The following is a 19,000-nucleotide window of genomic DNA, read 5'->3' on the forward strand; positions in this document are numbered from 1 at the left end:
GAAAAGAAGGAAATGTACTGTCACTGTTCCAGTTCCCAACTTACTAAGAAAATGGTTAGTTTCTCCTTGCTGCTGACTGAAGCAGCTGCATTGAAGAGAGCAGAAAGTTTGTCAAAAAGACAAAACTAAATGGATTTAATGTTTACTGTATAAAACCATCATCTCATATCATACCTCTAAACCAAATACAGAATGCTAACTTACAGAAACCTGTCATTTTTTACTGTAGAAGTACTTTAGGAACAGACCAAAATAACTTGAACTCCACAAAAAGAACTGATTTCTCCTGTTGTTTTAAGAAAATCACTCCAGGACAGAAGGGGAAAAGGGAAAGACCATTCATTTCACAAATGGGAAAAAAAAACAGAAAATGTGGACAATCTTCAATCCACAAACCTAACTTTTATTCTAGCTGGAAATGAGGAAACCCATCCTTGTTCAACAAAAACAGATTATTTTCTGCTTAGCTCCTGGAAAAGAGATATTATTTACCTTTTTTTATTCTTTTAAATTTATAATGTATGAATTTTTAAAGGAAGATAAGAGGATTTCTTTACGCTGAAAGCAATAGGGTACACACTGTTTCACTAGTGACAAAACCTTCAAATACATTCTTCCTGATATAATCACAAAATCTAGAATCAAAACCTAATACATGTTCCTAAAATTTAAGCACAGACAGATCCCTCAGGAAAACCACATATTTTGTGATCATCTTCCCCAGCAAGGGAGAAGACTCTTGTCCCTCTGATACACAATCCCATGCACTACTGAACTGAAAGCAATGGAAACCTATTTGAGACTGCACATAAACCTACCCATATGAACTTAGGCAACACTGTAGCTGGAATGAGCAGCCCACTGAAGATGCTTTCTTTAATCATTCCCCAAAAGTAAACTGAACCTGAACGAAGATTCCCCTCGCACTGCTAGGTTCGGTTACAATCAATGTCCTTCAGAACAGTTGACACCATACTGAAAGTATAATGGCTCAAACAACACTTAAGGAACAACTTAAGAAATTAATTTATCTACAAAATATCAATTTCCAAAGAAATTAAGCTTTTCTTACAGCTTCTGAAAACTATTCACATAAAGGAAACCTGTAAACTACCAGATTTTAAATTGAATCAAATATTCCAACTCTAGTTGCACTGTCAAAAGCTGATGTGAAATTCTGTAGAAGCAGCTTAGAAAGACATGAATGAGGAGGAAAGCACTCTATTGCATACAACAAACGCTGCTGAACGCACATTTGTGTAACCTCCTAAGCCATCAGGTAAATATTGGTGGGTGAGTCAAATATAAGAAAGACTTACGTTGACTGCTCATGATAACATTAACATATTTGAAAATGTCAAAAAGAATCTATAAAATGGAGAGATCATCAATAAAAATTCTCCTTTACTTCTGAAGCTAAAAAACTGCTAACAAAACACCAAGAACAGCTCAAATTATGGAATGAAATTTATGTAGCAATTGACATCTTACAAAAGAATCAAATGATAACTGATTAAACTCATGTCTGCCTTAGAACAATGCAAAATCGGCCATGATTTGCACTACTGTCATTGTCCAGCCACAGCCTGCTTCAGTAACTTTCCATACCCAGCTGCAAACAATACCATTCGAGAGTCAATTCAAAAACTTATAATGATCTTAATAACTTATGATGATTTTTATGTAGTTTTTTAGAGAACATCATATATTGGCCACCAAGTCCTCGCACCTGACAAACCAGATCTTTCCTTGACACACATGCTACTTGATTTATTCAAGTTTGTCGGTACAACAAACACGTGGCATGTCTTCTATTAGCAATCAGGTCTTACAATCCCTATTGACAAGATGGACAACAATCCAGTCTCGTAAAAGATTCATGACACAACTTTGCACTCTCTACTGCTTGCTTTCTCATAAAACCAGCGCAAATCCCATCAAAAATTTAGCAGAACCCCTGCCTCATCTGTTTAGGCCTGAAGCTAGTTGCAGGGACAACTCATTAGGGACAAGCTCATTAAAACCAGCCCTGGAGCAAAAGCAGTTTGCGAGTCTCCTCATTTTTATTCACTTTCACCTAGCCATTCGAGCCTCTTCTGTTTTCCAGATATAGAGCTTCTAATGATTTTGTACAATAAGCAAGGCTGTTTTTAAACTTGCACTACACCCTGGATTCCACAAATGCAGTTCCTTACATGCACCAAAGCTAGCATAGTTCTCCTTATTTGTAACATATGGATAGTTCTATATTGGAAGATTATATCAGAAAACCTAATGGATACTATTCTGCATTAGTAAAACATACCTACACATCTACCAAACATGATAGAAGGTAAAGAGAGTACAGGTGTGCAGAATAAAGGTTGGTAGATACACATGCCTGAGAACTCACTCATGTAAGACTGGATTAAGCATCTGAAAAAAATTAAAAAATACAAACAAAAAAAACCCAAACACAGAGAGACTAAATACAATATATAAATACAATAAAGCTTTTTTTTTTTTTTTTTTCTTTCAAATTCTTTACCTTTCTGTCATATGCTATAAACTCTAAGTGAAAAAAATCCTAATCTTTGACCAGAGCTCCATCTGGGAAACTTCATGTTTCCTAAGTTCGATGCCTAAAAACAGCCATATTTCAAAAGCCGAATTCAAAAGCTCAGCTTCAAGTGTCTACATTCATGCAACAGAATTCTAATATCAAAGTTATCCACAGTTCTGAATATTGGTGACCACGGGCTCAGCTCATCTTGGGATTACGCGTAGCACTCACATTCTTTAGATCATCACTCAAGGAAAAACAGCATCAAAACATACACCATGTTTCAAGATGAAAAGTGGAAAAAAAAAGGATTCTTTCACCTTCTTTACATCTCATATTTCTACCAGATTCTTCAAAGATCACTAACCAAAAATGAAATTTAGTCACAATCTGTGTCACTGTCAGAGACAATTAGATCCATCACAAACAACTTTTGTAACAGAAAGTCTATTGTCATGAAATGAATTGCACCAATTCAACTGCTTCACATCGTCAACTGCACCCTCTAGCACCACAGATAAATAGAAGGGCTGTGAAGCTTATCCCATGCAAAAATTGTTGCCTAGTTACACAACGTACAGTATTATGGAATAGCATCAGTACAAACTCTAGCCCAGATAAGCAGCCTCTAGCACCTATGCAACTCTGCAGATCTTCATGATCCTTGTGGATCCTTTTCAATTCAAGATATTTTGTGATTCTATGATTGTGTCATGTTTCCCTTCCTCTGTGCAACAGAAGAAAGCTACATCATCATCAGCATGGGCCAAATGCTTAACTTGAACTTTCTTGAAAATGAGAATGTAGGGAGGAAGCTACTTAAAATTAAAATACAGACAAGTTTCAGAAAAACAAACAAACAAACAAACAAAAAACAAAAAAAACCCCACACTTCATTTTATCATATCTACTAATAAAAGATTTTAGCATTTATACAACATTAAAATATCCTCATTTGTTTTTTCATTATTCTCATGTCTCTTTTAAAAATATACCTGAACGCTGAGAACCTACATGTCTCAAAACTTTCTCCAGATATGGAATCTTCAAAAAACAAGGATTTGTGAAGAAAACAATGACAAGCCAAATGTATTTCAAGTGAGAATAGCAATGTTACTTTCTAATTCCAATGAATCTTATCATAAGAGAAGCTTAGCAAAAGAACAACTGAAATTCAAACGCTTTAAAAATAACTACATACTTAATATGTTTGCTTTTTGTTTCTAGACTAATACAAGTAAGCCTTACCTAAGCTTTCTTCTATCTTTTCAAAAGCACCTCAGATATAATTTTGCTTTTGCATTTACACATAAGGCATAAGAGAATACAATTAAGAGTTGCTACATCAATTCATTTTTTTCTTAAGCTATATTCTTAGAAAAACAAGTAAATTTTCAGCTTCCAAATGAAAATATAAATTCAACATAGAACATTTAAAAAGGATATGATAAAATAAATGTCAGTTATTATGTGTGGAAAAAACTGAAAACGCATAGCTTTCAAATAGTTGCATTACTGCAATACAGAATGCTAATATATCAATAAAACTAAAGAATGGGTCATTTTGATTAAGCAAAGTTACTTGTCACTAGATATGAAGCACCTCTCCTGGTGAACTTGCTTTAAGGCACAAGCGTATCTACAAATACAATGATGTCTTTTCCAGAAATGTTGGAAGTGCATAAATTCCATCAGACAGAAATTTAGAATGAGTCTCTAAAAACTCAATGACTCCATCGAACTTTATTACTAACGCAACCTTCCCTTATTAAAAATCCCAAACAAACAGGTGCTTCACACTAGGTCTACTTCTGAAATTGCTTTCTTTTTATTCCCAGGGATACATCAAGAGCTGGGGGAGAATTCATGCAGTATAGATCAGTCAAGCATTGACAGCACATCACACTTTGACAAGCTGCTTGGCTCTGTTTAAAGTCTAAGTTAGGCCTTGGCCCATCAAGGCCACGACTATTGAATTATTGACAGCCTCTCACTGTGGTGCAAAGGGAAAGAGTGCTATAGCCTCAGTTCAATAAAGATGAAATGGAAACCCTCTCTGAAGCTTACTTTAGCACGTTAAAGGAGTTTTAATGGTCTTGTTTAAAATTCAGTAAGAGAATATATTAGACTGATTATATTTTCACCAGCTAAACAACAAGTTTGGGATGCTCTGGAGATTATAAATGAGAGGAAAACTGCATGAAGTACAAATAAGTCAACATCTTGGCATAGATCAAATGTTTCAAAATAATTTCTAATCCTCCAGCCTTATGTGTTTCAGATTTTTCATACCACCCTGTACCATTGCACCATATGTAATCAAGCATTAACACTGATGTAGAGATACATCATCTGAAAATGCAGGCTGGCTTTCATAATAGGTACTTTCCGCAGATGTTGTTAAACCTACTAGGGAGCGCAACAGCCTGTCCACACTTCCAATCTATCAAATGCATTTGTTCCATACCTCTTTTCTTTTCAGGCCATCAGAAGTGCAATGAGGGAGTGTCAGTAAATAACCAGCTGCACAATATCTGGTTGTCATTTGCTTGTTTGTTCTTTTAACAGAAGTGTTCTACAGAGCACACCATCACACACTTCCACAACTAGCTGATTAATAGTATCAATTCTCATCTTTTTACATAATCTATTCTTCAAATTTACACCTGCCAAGCTTTACTTGTATTTTAATAGCTGATGTCAGGCAAGCAACAAGCAGAAAGTTCCATCTCAGGACTACAATTTTAAATGCAATGAGACTCACATCAATTGTCACATAGACTTGAGGAAAATTATTCCACGTGGACTTCCAAAGTACATCCTAAAAGCTTCAAAGAATGAATACATTTTAAAAATAATTTAAATTGATGGTCATGTTGTTGTGTTTTTTTTTTTTTAAGCAATTTATCTAATGTGACCCTATACTCATTTTTCCAACATCACTTCCAATATGCTGCCTCCCGTCAAATCAACAAAGAGAGCCTAACAGCACATCTAAATTTGTGTTCATTTGCCTTCTGCAGGATTATCTTTGCCATGTCAAGCATTATAAGTAAATCAAAGATGCTTCTCGGGGGCTGTAAGAGTAGGGCTAATCTCCAGACAAATATTTAGAAGGCAGCTTAGCCTGTTCTGGCTTTAATCGTTTCCAACTGATTTGACTTATTCTAATTACAGCCTTTACGTTATAAAAGCCATTTTAATGTTGCTGAGGAGCAGCTTCATGGCAAATACATGGAATTTTGCTGAGTTTCTGTTCCCAGGTTGATTATAGAAATGGTACTCTACAGCTTTCCTCTAATTAGAAAAACACACTGCACAGAGCATCAACAATTTTTAACATTAATAACAGAATGACAGCGTCCTTTTGTGTGTCTTTAAATAATTCCTCAAAATATGACACCACAAAGGCACCGTTTCCCACTTGGGTATCACACTAGAAGCAATTTTCACATTTTTGCATGTTATATTTATTCAAACAAAACTGCATCTTTGAAGAAGCTGTTAATTAATTTAATGTAACAGAATAAGACAATTAAACTTCTGGATAGTTTATGGTGAGGTGCTTTCTAAGTCCATGAACTTGGAAAATTCAAACACTCCACAGAGCAAATTAAACATGTCCTTTGACAAATCAGACAGTGTGGCTACTTGTTATTTTTAGTACTTACTTACCATGCTGTCATTTCCCATAAGGAAAGGACCACAGAGATAATACAATTTTCCTTTGCATCAATTCACTGACTTTTCCTGATGTTTAATGGAAATCTAACTGTATTTCCCATATACTGTAGACAATAGAAATTGAAGTAGAGGAGTCACAGTACATGCAGCTTATGTCCATTCCAATGTCAATACATTGCTAAATAATGTTTCCCTTCAACAGAAAAAGGCCTTTTCATTCAATGGCAAGCAGATCCTAGAAAAAGTGGGTATGGTGCTACATGGAGGTGTAATCTTTTGACTTCTTGTGCCACAGTGAGTGAAGAGCAATTGTCTTAGGCTGCATCTATAAAGGATGCTCTGAAAATAATGCCCTCAAATTATTTCCATAGAAACTACAACCACAATAATGCTATTTGATTGGGCAAATTCTCAGCTGCAAAACACTCTTTTTCAACTCCATCGGCACCACTAACTGTGCATTTTCACCAGTGATGAACAAGAGCCTGCATTCAGTACTTGTAAAAATCTGCACCAGTGGAGTAGACCAACTGTCGCTATCACCACTGCTGAAATGCACCACCCACGTCCTCACTGTGCTCACATCCACTCTTCTGTTTCTGTTAACGTAGGCCAATTTTTCCCCCAGGAGGAATTCAGTGTCACATAACTTCGCTTCATCCTCAGTTCCATGTCAGACACCATTTTGTCAGACTGTGGCAATTTGTCACAACAAAATGTAACAGGATATTAGAAAGAAGGTTCAGCCTCTACTGCCATCCCACCAACGTTCATCTCTCATGTATGCCAACATCATAAACCAGGAGGCATTACTTTCAAATCAGCCCTCATAAACCACATAGTACATTTAATGTATATAAATCACTTGTTTTAATCTCTAACTTTCTTTTATTTTTTTTTAACGTTTTAGCATTTTAAATTAAAACATGCAAAAAAAGAGAGCAACAGCAGCAAAAATCTAGTGGGACATGTGACCTTGGTTTTTTGAAGCTCATGCATCAGGCCGATCAGAGATTGTTGATGAAATTTTACTCTTCCCGTGCTTGAAAACTGTTGTTCACAATGTATGTACTGCCAAAAGCAATGACATGAGCGAGGTTTTAGAGTGAGTTGGGGGATATTACTCTCTGGTAAGAGAGAGCTTATAAACATCTGGTAAAAAGACAGGATCACGTTTTTGATTGCAACTCTATAAATCCCATTGGAAAATTTGCAGGCAGTGTATTTACACTGATCAAAAATAGAGTCACAAATAAACAACAGGATTATTTTTTCAGCACTCTTGAAACCTGTTCTTATATTCCTTTATCAAAATGGAAAGCACAGCCACATATTTTTTTGCTGTTCACAGGACCGTGTTTAGCCAACACATACAATGCATAACATTATATACCATAACTTGAGTTAGCACTGCACTGCACCCTCCCCCTGCCCTTGCCTCAGCCCAGATGGAGCATGATATTCCCCCAAATAACTTTCTATCCTCTTACCTCATCTAACTCAGAGGCCTTCTGAGTTGGATGCACATTCTGTGCATTCAGTAACCCACATTAGTTTTATATTCCACCAATGCAAGTTTTGCTGTGTTAGAAATATGCCCGATTACAGCACTGTAGTGAACCAGCAAGGAATAGAACACTACCATTATTGTTTCTGAAGTGGATACGGTTTTTGTATTTTATTGGAACAATAAGACAGCTGGCGAAGCAAATACAAGCTACTGCAAACACTGGCACAGAAAAGGAATAAGTTATATTAAGCTTCAGATACACCACCTGACTGACACTGAGTTTAGAAAAGAGGTGATCTCCAGGGATGGGGAAAACACCCACAGGAGATTTTATTAGCACCTCAGGAGGGAGTGTACTAGGAATACTTTAAATGGATTTTTCGAGATCATCGTGGGTTTCAGAGGCCAAGACTTCTTCCACTAATACACCGGGCAGATTTTTTTTTTCCTGATCTGTACACTGGCATCGCATCATCCATTTCTAGCACACATAAGAAGCACTGCATTCTTTATTCTTTGGCATGCACACCTGGTGTTAAATCATTCAGTAATAGAACATTAAGACATTCACCCAAACAAGTCTCAGGATTTGGTACAGTGAACATCTATACAACAGTTACAGACTGCTCTACCCACCTGCAGTGCAATCTCATTTCCCCTTGGAAATGGATGAGGTATGGTTTCATGTTTTCCCTCTCTCCCAAGAAAGTGGCTATGCAAGGGAGGAATGAGAGGAACAAATGAAGATTCAGGTGGCCTTAAGCAAACCCAAGCATCTATAGCACAGTTTTTTTTTAATTATTTGCTCAAAAGAACAGGAATTATCTAGAATTTGATTATACATTTCCACAATGCCAAGGTATCAGTCTTGGTTAGTCAGTGTCATACCATTTTTTTTTTGATTCATTAAGTCTACTGGCCCTCCCCATCTCTAAAACTGCAGTAATACAGATTTCAGAGACCTGGTTTTGCTGAGGTACAGACCTTGGGCCTCAATGACAGAATTGGCCATTGCACTGGCACTTTTAAAAGCCTTTTATCAGAAATGAGACTCTAAAGGGATCTGGCACTCAACTCCAATAAGATGGTCTAAAGCCTTGAGGGACAAAAAAAAAGCACAAGTAACAAAGGTCAGTGCTTCATTTTCTTTATCTGTATTTAATCATGATACTTCAGAATGAAACTGAAGTGTAAAAAAATTTATACTTAGTACCAAACTCAATTTTCTCATGAGATAATTACCAAAGTAGGCTTCTTCTCCTTCCTTACTCATTTCCACATTTTTATCTGAAAATCACAGAGAAGACAAATAGGACATCCCAATGCTATTTAAGCAGCCACTGCAAAGCAAGGGACTGCACTTTGAAGGAACCATACCATCAGTGTGCTAACAGATGACTCACTAAGAGACATGTAAAAGAAATTGCATGCCAGTACCATATATCTCAGGAACTTGGAGTGCCTGCAGCCATAAATAGAGCTGTGCTTCAATCGTGATTCGTTTGGTTCTGGACATGTTCTAGGATAAGTTCATCCTGAAACACAGTGCGTGGTCTTGTTCCTTTTCTCCTTGATCACCTGGGTTTCCCCCCAGAGATGGCAGGAAACAAGACTGCTCCCACATGGACATTCAGTGATAACAAAACAATCCCAAGTCAACCTGTTGTGAGACACTGAGATTGGACATCACCGAAGAGATCATCAAAGGAGATCTCAAGTTTAGACTTCGAGGTTAAGGCTGCGCAATGTAACAATACAATGACAACTAAATAAATGCCAACTAATCCTTGATATGTTTTACAGGCGGTCAAAAATCTGTGTGCATTTTGCCAATTTTTACTCAGGCCCATCATCGCAATTGATACTTCATACAAGCTCATATTTCATTATCACTTCTCATTGGTGCTGTTTGCAATTTTAAGTGTACTGCATTATTACTTATGAGGAATTATATCAGTTACCTGTCACCAGGAATGCAATTAAAATAATGCACAGGGAAAGTGGGGCCTACTCGCTGGCTGATGCAGGGTGACAATTCTCAGCTGTGTTAATCAGGGTTACAGCTGATGAAAGATGAGACCTGTTTGTTTCATTATTTTGCTTTCAACGTGGAGCACTGCACTATTCTGTTTTCTGTTTTTAAAATGCTCATTGCAATGTTTTTAGAGGAAAACCAAATAACACTAAAATAGTGCTAGAAGCCGAACACTGTTATTAGATAAAAGCGGCTCTAATGCATTAGGAGGTGTTGAGTTAATAGGAAAAGAGCTTTGATTCACTAGCCCCTGTCTAACATGCTACTACAACAGAAGTAAAAAGGCAGTAGGCAACTCCCCTCTAATCACCTCCTGTTAGCTGCAACTATAGGCAAATTGCTAGTGAGGATTAAGTGGGGAGACTATCACAGGATCAGTGTCAAGCAGAAAAAAGACTCAATTTGTGAGCAATCATGACTCCCTAATCACTTCCCTAAGAGCTTTAGGAATTACTAACAGTCGTCTTTAGAACTGTGGGCGCATCGTAAATACCGACCTAAAGAAACCAGGAAGCTTTTTTTTTAAAAAAGCAAGAGATATGATTGTGGCAATAGATAGATAGATAGATAAAACAGTTAAATACATAAATAAGAAAGTATCTGAAGGCTGAAAAAATAAATAATTCATGTTCACCAATGCGGTACAATCTTGAGATTATTAAGATTTAGATATATGCGTGTCAACACTGTGAATTCAAACCGAGATAAGCTAAGGCTTGCACGGTTTGGAGGCTGACTTACAGACAAATCCGTCAGTAGTACAATAAGTTGAAAATGCCCGTACTGGAGCAATGCTGCTCCACAAGAGCAGTGGGAGAGATTCTACTGATTACGTATTTCCAGGCAGTTGCCACAGACTAATTCCCTGTCAATTATTTTATTCCCTATTACTTTTACACATTGACTTTCCTCCTGTAAGCATAGAAATCTTAACAGCACTCATAAGTGTTATTTCTTTTTAATAATGAAAAACAATAACAAAATGAAAAATGCAAACACCTATTTAATTTAGAAAATGAAAACTCTTACTGATATTGACATTGGCTTGTAGTTTATATGTATCATAACATTACACTGGATTACAAAATTCAATAAGGACCACAAGCAGTCATTTCATAGCACCTAACAGATCTTTAAGTGCTGGTTTGAAGATTCAACACGCCCAATAAATCAATTTTTATATTTTATTTTACTTTTAGGCATTAGCTTTATTCTTCCTTTGTAGTTGGAGTCTTTATTGGCTCAATCACTCGATCAAAAATTCTATTTTCCATTATTTTTCTTACTTAATTTCCAGGTGGCAAAAATAACAAAATTAATAGCCAGCCATTAAGGAAAAAAAAAAAAAGAAAAAGAAAAAAAAAAAAAATAAAGCGCCACAAAACAAAAAGACTGTTTTAGAATAAAGCATTTTTCCAAACTGCTATTGCAAAAGTAAGTCAGTCAGTCAAAGTAAGGCACTACCTGATAGAGACATGTCAGGCTATTACTCAGCAAGAACAGGTGACAAGATGACAGTAAACGCAAAGGTCAGAACACCACCAGACTCACAGAGTGCCTGCTATTTTTAGGTTTAAGTATGTTTCAGCAATTATGTTTTAAAATAGAAAATAAATCATTAAAAAACGCATTATCAATACCATCTTAAGAATAAGCCATAATAGCCTTTTTTTGCACTATACCTGTATGTCAGAACTTGGTATCCCTAACATTAACATACAAAAAAGGAATGGAAAAAAAAAACAACACCACAACAATTAAGACTCGGTAATCAATCAATGACAATTTCTTCTACTACTGTACTAATACACTTAACAATAAATAAGCCAAACAGCTTGCAGGTTTTCTATGCATCCCAGAACTGAGCTCGAAGCAGTATCTTTGTAATAACATTCTAAACTACCTTTCAGAAACTAAATAGGTCCTTCTGCAGGAAGGAAAAAATTCCCAGTAAAAAGTAATTGAAAATTAATAACAATGTGTGTGTCACTTAACCCCAAATCACAAGGAATACTATCAATGCAATACCAAAACACATTGAACTCTGATGCTGCATTATGCTAGCTTGTTTACAGCAATTTGTTCTTTCAGAAATGAAGAAGAGAACAAGAAATTTATGAAGTATTTTCTTTCATTTAAATGCTTAAAGGCAGAAATATGGTGCAGACTGCCTGTACAAACAATTCCAGTGTTGATATTAGGTAGGAAATCTTTTGTATTTCTCATGTAAATGCTTTTAAATCAAAAGAGGCAAAGAAATTCAGGGCTAAGAAAAATGAAAACCAATTGGAATATGTATGTTATATAAATGCAAAACAGCTGAACTAAACTCCTTGCTGTCCTATACCTTGAGAAGTATAACATAGATTAAAAAACACAGAAGTACTGCATCCCATCCCAACTTCACTATAATCATCAAAGCTGCTTTCTCACTGTGTTACCTTGTCTGCCACTTTCACAAAGAAAAATACCAACTGTGTGGATAGATACAGGTACAAATATATACATATTCATAAAAGTTAATTGTTTTTTTTAAGTATATAGTGTGTGTGTGTGTGTGTGTATGCTGCAATGTATTTCAAAGCTGGAAATTCTTGGGTATTTCACTGTAGTGTGCTGTGAATTAACAACAGCAAATTTCTTATTCCTCCTATTAATCTGAAGAAAAAAAATATATACTGAACAATATAGGTTGGACTTCATTAAACCAGTCAAATCCAGACATCTGAAATCCACATGGAACACCCACTTCCTTTATATAGGCTGGACACATGACCTGGTCAGCGAATCAAAAGAGAGAACCTTACAGTATCACATGCACGTGTAAACATTATTGGCACTCACCCTATCAAATTGCTGCTAAAATGTCCTCTGTCAGCATACCACGTCCCCACTAAGAATAATACTGATCTATTACTGGTAGTTTGTCACGATTATTCCACAAAAATCACTAAACAACAGATTTGTGATAATAATAAAAGCTCTTTGCAGCATAATGAGTCTTCTAAGAGCCTTGTGTAAGGAAAAGGAAAAAAGAGCACCACCAAAAAAAAACCCTAAAACCCCACAGCTTGTCCAATTAACTATCATTAGCTCCCATTTTCTATCAATTTGCACCCTCTCTATGCAATCAAAGGTTTCTAAAGGGCCAATTTTAATTAGTTCAAATAACAAGAAACAATGTTTATCTGTCCATGCAGTGCAGTACTCTGTAGAACTAAAAGGCAGACACTGCAACACATTTATTGCCTTCTAGGTCAGCATCAGCTGTAGTTTTAGCAGCTGTAGCTAAAGGCAACTGTACTGTAATCAAGCATCACAGGGACATCTTTGCTTTCTCTCCTTTATTTTTATTCTTTCTGCTTCCTTGCTGAATCCCCTATTTTAATATACAAACTCACCCCACTGTGAAGTAAGCCCTTGCAGGGTTGGATAGCCACGAGAATGTTAGTGGCTAGTGGTGAGCTCCATGGAGAGGGGGGAAAAAAAAAAAAAAAGAAAAAAAGAAAAAGAAAAGCTTTTAAAAAAAGGCAAAACGTCAGGGGTATGCGTAAGAGAAGGGAAAAGGGATGGAAAATTAATAATCCAACAGGCAGGTTCCCTCAGTGTTATTAATCATGCTGCTTCTCACAAGCCAGAGAAGAGCTGAGATTTGCACATGGGAGGGGAGGAGAATGTACACTATTGGCCAACTAGCTCATTCCTATACATCTCAGCCAATCCTTCCTTCTCCCCCTTCCCTCCCCCTCCCACCCCCCACCCCCCCTTTTTTTTTTCCTCCTCTTTCCTTAAGGTACAAATATATCTGAGAAGCAGTTACAAAACCCTGGAAGATGAAAAATCATGCTCCCAGGCTAGGCAACGCTTGGTCCAGTTAATGCACTATAAACTTTATTTGAGCTGACTTCTCATTTGATCCCCTTGTGACAGGGTCAGCGAACGGCAAGCAATTCCATCCCAAATCATGCCATAATCGAATTGCTGCCTATTTCCCGAACCTATAATGAAAAAGGCAACCGAAATAATGCAGGTAATGTTGGCAGCCTCCCCTTGCTGTCGTACATTATTACTGCCGATTGCTTGCCTCCATTTCCCCTGTACTCTAACAATGAATATATTTCACAGCTCACTTGCTTTACTGTGTGGGTGGTATGGCACAGACACCTACATGATATGAAAGAAAATCTAAAACAATAGGGTTTTGTTTCTGTGCACAGCACCTAACAGGCTGCTGGTAGGAAAGGCAATTTTGTCAAACTGCTACAGGAAAAAAAAAAAAAAAGAAACAAAAAAAAATCCAGGAGACCAGTGAGGCTTAAACAAGACTTTGGGCAGAACGCTCCCAACTCTTCTTTATCTATTTAACCTCAGCGTCGCCCGATAATCTATAGCACGATCAAGCATTTATTGACAGTCCTCAAATAAATTAAATTACACTGTCGTTTCTAAAGGATCAAAGTTAGGGTTTCCTACACAAAATGCTTCTTCAGACAGGAACAATTTCACTGGCAGTACACACAAATCCTAAAAACACACAAATCAACAGCCTGAAACATACGCTGAGAACTCGCTCCATTAGAAAGAAGAGCAACTCCTCCAGTTCACCGACACATTACAACTGCTGATGCCAAATCTGCCAGTCCTTTTCTCACTCTTCCCCCCACTGAAGTGTCAGTGGGGCACGTGCCCTGGAACGGACCTCACCACTCACGCTATGCTCAGTCTGCACACTGCTGCTGTCCGCCAGCAGCATCGCCGCCTCACTGCAGCTCCAAAACACAGCTCAGAGCTGTACGAAGCAGGCAGCAATTGGGAGGTAATTACGTTTTCAAATGACATACATTAACTGCGATTGTGAAGAATATTCCCTTTGATCCGCTGCTGGATGGCATAAATATGACTGTTTATATAACCTTCTACTTTGAATCTTACTTTAAAAGAGTTTGAAGCACAAAGCATAGCATGTGAAGACTTATGTAATGAACAACAACTATACTTAACAAGGACAAAGCAATATTCCGGTGCATTTACCTTAAAAAAAAAAATAAATGCCTGCAACAAAAGTCAATGTGTGTAACTGAAACTACAGCAGCACCCTATGCACAACCCAACTGACAGCTTTGAACTTCTGTGAAAGGCTGCGCTCACACCTAAACTGCCATGCGGTCCATTAACAACCCCAGGCAAAGCAGACACCCAACCCAAATGGGAAACGCAGCCTATCTTCCATCCTGACCCATGGGAACATTTCAGGGCAAACGCAGTAACTTTATCTTAAATCAGCATCAAATGTTTGGATCAAATTATTTGTCTGATACTGACATAAAGGGAAACGGTTACAAGGGCTAACAGCTGGAACAATGAGAATTTCAGCAACACTGGAGATTGCACAGTATATTTCTACTACATTAGAACCTTTGGTGATATTTACAATGCTAAAAAATACGGTATACAACAGTGGATTCAAATAAGCACAAATTTACTATGTGAAAGTCACTTTCAGAAAGCATATTTTAATTTTATCTGGATTATAATTGTTAATGAAAAATGTTTTCATTAATTGGCCAATACCCTCATTTCATTATCTCAGACAAGAGAAACAGAGGCTGTAAGTAGGCATTGTAATTTTAAAGTAATGCAATCCCTCATCTGACTGGAATACAGTATGAATATTTCACTATCTGGATGACTGTAATTTTTCACTTACTGCTCAGGCAGAACTGATTCAAGACTTTTTTTTTTTTTTTAATTTCTTTTTCTTTTTTTTAAGTGGAAAAAAAAAGATGCATGGGTTCAAAAGTGCATGCCAACATATGGACATAGAGTAATTATTTAAAAACTGAGCACTGGAGGCTATGAAGAGCAGATCTTATACAGGAAAAAAAGATCAATATAAAGAAAAAATTGTTCTGGATGTAATTGAAGTCATACATTTTTACACGACTTCTGCTATACACCCAATTACTGCTATTTATCAAACAGCAGACAACATTGAACCTGGCAGCATAAAAAACAAATTTTACTAAGTCAGGGGAAAAAAAAAAAAAAGGGAAAAAAAAATCATCAGAAAGGGAAGGAAAAAAGATACAAATAATAAATAATTCAATATTCCTGAGGAAAGCTCTTGCAGAAAAGACCTGACTGATTCAAACATCAGACGTGAGTCTGACAAGAGATATATCGATTTAGACAATTCTATCATTATTATTCCAGCCTGAGTCCTTCAGAAAAGCTGTTCTTTTTGCCCCTGTTTTTATTGCTTTAACTACCAACCTTTTCTCTCATACCTTCCTCTCTTTGAACTTGTACTCATTATGGCTTTAATCTCAGTCTGGGTATAAAACAATAAATAGAAATCCTGGGCTCATTTATCTGAAATGTAAGTTCAGTTTTCTTAAGACACAATAGTGGAAAATATTATATATATACACTCACACACACACACATATGACTTTAATGCTTTCTTAAATTAGGTCATTGCATCTTGAAGTTTCTGATTACGAGAAAAGGCCTTTGACTTCATGATTAAATATACACACGACAGCACTATTCACCTCCAATTTAAATTTGCTGAAAGCATACTTCTACCAAATTTATCACCATTTCTATATTTACATTACACTTGCAGGTAAACGATAGCAAAATTAACCTAGTTTTTAGCTGGTTTTCCTTAACTAAACAGAACTATATTGTTGTAGATGTTCTCTAAAAAAAAATCCTTGTAGGTCAACCGAAATCACTAAAATGAAGCTGTATAATTACTGGAAGAAAGCATTCCTCCATTAGGCATCTGCAAGCAGGAGTATTTCTATGCTGTTCGATGTGTTAATTACAACCAGATAGGATATGCCACAGAAAATTAACAGTCTTGCAAAGACATCAGAGGTAAACACACAAAACAGGAGCTGCTTAAGGGTCGTGAGAGCAAGTCAATTTTGAAGAAAGATAAAAGAACTGTCATGTATATGATTGCCTATGAAAGAGAAGAGGGCAATACTGCCTTGTTATCATCAGTTAATTAGGCACCACAGTCAGGCATGCATACACTGCAACATTTGCCATGGTAATCAAATGTATTATTCAAATGTGAAACAAAACAAAAGCAACTGCAACTCTGACAAGGAGGAACACAATTTGCCCACACAAAGGTGCTGAATTAACTTTATATAAGAGTTAAAGAAAGCTCGGGAATATATTATTTTAACATTTCTCAAATATCACAGCCCTTTACTTACATTCCACTTCTAAAGCAAATACTCTTTTCCAAATTTGATTCACGCACAGTGTGATGACCTTTGCAAACAAAGATGAGGATAACAAAAAAGTAGAATCCAGTTATATCTTAACTAATTTCCAAATAATTTGACGACACAGCCTGGTCAGTTGCATTTCAGTCTCACTAAGGTTCACCTCGCTATACTGTACCACAGCTGGTACAAAATGGAAGCTTTTGGTCTGCTTTCTATTAGACTTGACAGAAAATATCCCACCCTAAGTTCAACAAGAAGTTTAGAATTATAACCAGGGAATGATAGAAAGCCAAAGGTTTTCCATTTTCAATATTAAGCTCCTAGATTACATCATTTGCAGCTCACCAATTTTTTCAATACACAGGTAAAGATCAACAAGAAAAATCCCACTGGACTTCTTCCAACTCTGTCAGACTTTCTCCCTGTGGTGGTGACTCCTCACCTACAGTGTGCACTCGCTGCTATCATTAAGGAATGGGAAAGCAGGGGAGACCTCCTTGATTCAAGCCTGTAGAAACACAACAGAGTTGATAGCAGGGAATGGCAGTTAACAGATGGGATGGGGCAAAGGACCTGAATACAGCCGATGCAATCAGACATATATACTCTGACATCCCATTTCCCCACACATCTGGGGTCTCTGCATTTCTCAAGGTTCCCAGTTCTTCCAAAGCAAATGTGTAAAAAGAGCATCTGAAATTGTGAATTCCCACCTCATTATAATCCTGCCTCCTCAGGAGTCCTCAATAGGGACTCCCCAAAACCACCCCAACTCTCATCTGTCAAACACCAATCTGATAAACACTGACTAAAAAGGAGAACACAGGCTGTCTTGTGTACTTTAAAAAGACCAAAATGCCGTCTATAGTTTCTTGCGCTCATTCTTCAGAATCTTTGTGTTATTTCCTTTTAATCAACTCTGCAGTTACATTTTGACTTCCTATAGCTGCACAATTAGTGAGCAGAGCTTTGTTGTACTTGGCCACAAAACATTCAAAATACATTAAAGAAAAATATTTTTGTTTGGTGTGCAGGTGCAGTCTAGCTTCAATGATTAAATTATTCTACAAATACCAATAAAAAGAAGTAATAAAAATACAAAATTATGTGGCAGGGTATTATCTATTAGGTTATTATTTTGAAGACATCTGCCAAGGAAAGATATATACCCGCAGTGAAAATCAATGCAAACAAAATATATCTAACAAATTTGTTCTTTATTTTCTCTCTCTTTTCTATCCTTTTTTCCACACAATATTCTCCAGCTTTGACCATCTCAATCAAGCAATAGAGTGGAGAATAATACGATACAGAACTCTCTCTTCTGATCACATTAGCTTAACATGGATCGCTATGAAACCTCCGTATATCCGTAATCTCAAAGTCTTCAGAGTCCAGGCATACAGTAATCTGTGAGGAAGAAGTAATATCTGTTTCTCTGGCACGGAGATTTTCTTTTAGTCAGTCTGTCACTTCCCATTTCAGTTAACAAAATGTTGAATGCAGCTCATCCTTGGACAAATATCACAGCTTTACAGAGTAGAAAACAGGAGGAATTGTTTCCAAACAGAGATTTAACACAAAAACAGATCCGCAAGAAATTCCACCAACTCCAGGCATACGTACACTGGGGTGAAAGAACACAACGCTATATATGCCCTAATTCTCTATGCTTGCTTCAGAAATGCCTAAAATAGAGTTCATACAAAAACAATATTAAAAACATACAAATGAAAACAAAATCAACTTGAGACAATTCCACTTTCCTACTGTGCAAACAAATGGGCTTCACTCTTCTCTCTTTTGAATCAATGAAAATGCTTACTCTGGTCACAGACAGAAGGATGTGACTACTAAATTGGTTAAACATTTATCTTGCTAATACAAACAAGTATGTTTTCATAATCTACGAACGTGAGTATGTCTTGTAGCCAACACACAAAGCACCTGGACCAAGGAGCGGTGTGGGTACATACCAG

At 36.8% G+C, this 19,000-nt stretch overlaps 1 protein-coding gene across 44 annotated transcripts in view; it reads right to left on the reverse strand.

Moving 5' to 3' along the window:
• RBFOX1 (RNA binding fox-1 homolog 1) overlaps positions 1-19,000 on the reverse strand; it is a 541,423-nt gene that overhangs the window by 124,613 nt on the left and 397,810 nt on the right. For 4 of the 44 annotated variants that reach the window (XM_085514244.1, XM_085514241.1, XM_085514229.1 and 1 more), the window contains exon 1: positions 13,173-13,402. The exons of the other annotated variants lie outside the window; for them this stretch is intronic. The gene's annotated coding sequence lies outside the window, so the exon portion shown is untranslated. Of the gene's footprint in view, positions 1-13,172; positions 13,403-19,000 lie in introns of those variants that run through there. 44 annotated transcript variants of the gene reach the window in all.

Source organism: Coturnix japonica, chromosome 13, assembly GCF_054131305.1.
Source record: "Coturnix japonica strain WE chromosome 13, WE-NBRP24, whole genome shotgun sequence".
In the NCBI taxonomy this organism is placed as follows: Eukaryota; Metazoa; Chordata; class Aves; order Galliformes; family Phasianidae; genus Coturnix; species Coturnix japonica.